Genomic DNA, 5,077 nt, shown 5'->3' on the forward strand with positions numbered 1-5,077 from the left:
TGAAGGTCAGGTAAACTGAAGATAATTGAACAACTCTGCGTGTATATTCTTTCCTCTTGTTATGTCAGAATGCCTGTCTCCTACCTACACCTCCAAATTTACAAAGTAACCTACTCAGTAAACACCTGCACTCGGTGAAAATATCTAATCAAAATTTCTTACGCAACATAGAAATTACAGATTTCAATAACCAACAAACTTAATTCGGATTGAAATTCTATCTCTGCAGCTGCATTTCTAGCTTTTCGGTTCATGGTTCAAATATTGGACATGGAGAAAGATGGCAATACAAACTGAATAATCGTACTGAACCTAGGGAGATATACGATTTGAGTTTCTCTAAATATGGAGAAGGATGGTGTTTCACTACGTAGGTAGCATTTCATTACTTCGGGTGCCACGTTAGTAGGGGAAGGCACCATCATTACTTCTAGGGAACGTAAGTAGAGCGGGCGATGAACCATGTGGCATTTCAATTTTACTATTTAAAAGATATTTATTAAATATTGTTGTTAGACTAGAGATGCATAGTAAAACATAAAACATTAGAGACAATAAAAAATGGAGAAACAAAAAACATATTTGTACTACACACAATAAGCATTTCTTTGGCTTGCATGCTTAACGAAGAGAAAATAAAAATTTGTAGAGGGAGAAGGAGGGTCTAGAATCCTACATGTTATTCATATGAAGATATAGAAATGAATGGTAGGTTAGTAGGTTCGGCGTGGGTGTGGCGCTGATGGGTGAAGACGGTGGGGTGTCATGGAGTCTACGTCGACATTAGAACAACGTGCATTGGCAGTTCGTGCCGATGTCTTCAATGTGGCTTCACATTTAACATTCTCCCACTTGAAGCCAAATGAAGAATCACGAATCAAGTCACACCGAGTCTTATCATGCCTCTACATAATTCCTTTTAATTTCTGGGTAGAATATTAGTGAGTAGGTTCCTTGCCAATCCACGCAAACAACATTGGCAAGTAGTAAAATTGATTATGAGGTATCTCAAGGGTACTAGTCATTATTGCTTATGTGTTGGTCAAAATGAGATTGTGCTTGAAGGATTTATAGATACAGATATAGCTAGATATATGGACACCAAAGATTCCACTACAAGTTATTTTTATACTTTTCTAGGTGCAACAATATCTAGGGTATCAAGGCTACAAAGAATAGTAGCTCTCTCTACAACAAAGGCAGAGTACATATTTGCAACAAAAGCTTGTAAAGAGATGTTGTGGATGCAGCGATTCCTAGGAGAGATAGAAATAAGGCACAACAAGTATGTGATGTATTCACTTGGTGAAAAACCCAGTAATTCACTGAAAAGGCAAGCACATTGACTTAAGATACCATTAGATTTGGCATGTGTTAGAGGAAGGAAATTTTGCTTGGAAAATATCCATACAGATAGGAACCTTGCTGATGACAAAATCGAAATATTTTCAAGTGAAAATAATTAAACTTCTTACTAGTCCAAACTTCTTGAGGGATACTGCCTTCCAAGGCTATAGTTGGAGATCGATTTATGAGGTAGAAAGTTGTCCTTACAACTTCTGCCCAAAAATTCTTCTCCAAACCAGAATTGGACAACATACTTATCACCTTTTCCATAATGGTGCAATTCATCCTTTCTACGACACCATTCTATTCAGGAGTATCAGACACAATCTTCTCATGCTTTATGCCAAACCTGTTACAATATTCTTTGAATGCATTTGAGAAATATTCCCAAAGAAAATAGAACTAAGCTAGATGATAAATCTATGAAATGCATTTTTCTGGGATATGCGGATGAAGAATTTGGTTATCATCTATGGGATCAAGTCAAACATAAAATTATCAAAATTAGGGATTTTATTAGAGCCAACGTAGAAGGAATGTGTTGTAAGACCTGAAGTCACAATCGTGAGTACATAAGTGCTGCAAACGTATAGAATTGTTGAGGATTAGCTGAATGATAGATGCAGAGGTGTTGAGTGCACTGTAGAACGTTGGAGGAACTACTATAAATATTTTGTTGTTGTTAAGATTTCACATTATAGAGTCATCCCCATTGTTAAGGAGTCACTAAAGAGGTTTGTGCCAACCATGAAACCTTTTTGGCACAGATAGCTTCTAGTGGAGTGTTGGAAGATAGGAGTCTAAAACCGAGTTTTCGCTGAAGAGGGTTGTGCTGACCATGACGCCTTTGTGGAAAAAATAATTTGTAGTGGAGTGCTGGAGATAGGAGTGTCTGTAACCGAGTGTCCGTTGAAGAGGGTTATGTTGACCGTGACACCTGTGTGGTGTAGATCGCAAAGAGTTTCCAGTGGAGTGTTCGTAGATAGGAGTGTCTGCAACCGAGAGTTCCCTGAAGAGGGTTGTGTTGACCATGACGCATGTATGGCGCAGATCACAGAAAGTTTCCAGTGTAGTGTTGGCAGATAGGAGTTTCTACAACCGAGTGTCCGCTTAAGAGGGTTGTGTCCATCGTGATGCCTATGTGATGTAGATCGCAGAGAGTTTCCAATGGAGTGTTGGCACATAGAAGTGTCTCCAACATTGTGTCCACCAAAGAGAGTTACGATGTGTGAAACAAACAACAAAAAATGAAAGGCCCCCTATCAAGTTTTTTTTACTGTTGTAATCCCTAGCTGAGACTTAGACTAGCAAACAACTTCAAGGTTAGGTCGTCGTGATTAAGGGAACGTTTGTTACAATATTAGTCACGCCATCTATGACTTTTGATATGACGATGAGTCATCAATGGAAGTCGGTAGGGAGTAAGTAGAAGTCGACTAGAGTTAGGTAAACAATAAATTACAGCTGGTGAATTGCTGTAAAATCTATAAGTGTCTACTTATATAAATTGTCTTATGTTAAATGCAATGAGTAAGCTCGCTTTGTGAGTTTCAACCATGCTAACATGCAAAATTAAATTCGTTAGAGAAATCACAATGCTTCATGGGTTTCCACTGAACTGGGAGAATATCTTTGTGTTGATTGAATATTATAAGAATATTTGAAACCAAATCAAACTATTTACTTGAATTACTCATATGATAATCAATTTCAGCGGCTATTCCTGACCTAGAGATTGCGCACTATCTACTCATAAACACCTGCAAAAGTTATGTCAAGAAGAGTATTGTAAGAACACTGGTGTTATGTGTTGATGACGTGTGCAATCATACTAAGAACAACATGAGGCTTCTCCAAGCGGAGCAGGCTCTCATCACAATCCCGAGTGAACCTTTTCAAAAACCCTTTCAATTAATTATTACAGTAAATTTCCTGCCAAGCACATACAGCCTTTCCATTGAATCTCTATATTATATATGGTTCCAAGTGACAACATGTTACATCAAGCTTCAAGCCCATATGGTTTATTCAAAACGAACAAGGATTTATTTCTTTCTTGAATTCGACGAAGCAAAATATTTACAAAGAATTTTGAAGATTTTCTTCTTATATTACATGGATTTCAATATGGTGGATGGTGGTCATTTTACTATAAAATGAATGTTCCTCAATGCCTCTGGAATAGCGGATATTATCGTGAAATAGGATTGGCAGGATATCGATTTTAATATATTGAATTGTCCTCTTTTTATTATAAACCTATAAATCAAAATCACTCGACCCCTTTCGAATACGAGATCTGGGCAAGAGAATCGATAACTTTGTATCTTTTAGATTAATAAACCTATAAATTAAGATTTTTCAACAGATTTTTTGAAGTTATAAGTAGCTTTATAGATCTGCGAGACCTATCAAAATATAAAGTTACTATACTCTTTACGCAAATATGAATTTTTTTACAAACCTTGGATTATGTTTTGAAAATACTTTTTTGTCATGCTAGTGAGCGACCATGCCATAAAGCACAACATTGTACATAATTTTATTTTTTGAGAAAAAATTGTAAATGATATTCCTCCTGTTGGAATGTTAATTCCAACTTCCGTGCAGAATCGGCAATTAATTACTTTACGGCAATACTCAAATCGGATACAGGCAGCAGCGACAGCGATAAGGGACATCGCCGATGAGCGATCGCCGATAGACGTATCGGCGAAGTAGGCATATCGGCAAAATCGGCGGATGGAGCATCGGAGGTTTCGGTGGTTGCATTGCGATATCGCATCGCCAATATCGCATCGGCACTTTCAAAAGGTGGCAGGCACTTTGCACACTTATGGTTGCGATCTGATAACCGGACCTGACAGTTACATAACGATCTGCTGCATAATATTTCAGTTCCGCAAGCGTCCATCTTTCATATGTTTTACAATGTTTTCAAGCTTAAGTAAAAATACATCGCTTCGATGGATATCGCTTTGGCGGGTCATAAGTTGGCACTTCGCTATGCAATGGTGCGATTATGATAAGCCTCACATTAAATGCCGATAGGATATTTTCTAAGATATTTTCAGCTAAGTAATCAATGTAATTTATTGCGGTTGGTGAATGTAGGTAGGATATTTTTTTTTATCTTATCGTTTAAATTTAGATATGTTTTTAATATATATATGTATGTAATGAACAACAGTTCAGTAGAGATGTTGTTAAAAGAATCTGAGAGTTTCCCTCTTGTAATTTTTTTTTCTGAAACGCACAACAGTGCTCAGATAGTGAAATCAGATTCTGGAACTGAATCGTTCCTGTTGTAATCCCTCTACAGAGGAAGACTATTTTGTAACAGTTTTATTTTCTGTTATTTTCTAATAAAGATCCTGTAGAAAAACAGAGTGTTGTTCTCTGTGCTATTTTTTGTGTTTGAAATGAGCAGAAATTTTCCAACATGGTATCAGAGCTAGTCTAGGCACTCAGTGATTCAAAAACAGAGTTTGTTTTTCACTGTAGGAGCTGTAAGAAGCTTATCAAGCAGATAAATTTTTTTTTGCTTTTTATTATACAGTCAGTGTCTCTTCTCTATTTATACAGGTTAAGATGGCAGATGCCGGAACAGGTTTGACAAATTCCCAACTACCACAGTTTAATGGGAAAAATTATAGTTATTGGTCCATAACAATGAAAGCATTGTTTGCTTCTCAAGGAATATGGGAGCTGGTTGAAACAGGCTATGTTG

This window comes from Pinus tabuliformis, chromosome 8 (assembly GCF_031772625.1).
Source record: "Pinus tabuliformis cultivar Carrire ecotype Pingquan chromosome 8, CPIR1, whole genome shotgun sequence".
Classification (NCBI taxonomy): domain Eukaryota; kingdom Viridiplantae; phylum Streptophyta; class Pinopsida; order Pinales; family Pinaceae; genus Pinus; species Pinus tabuliformis.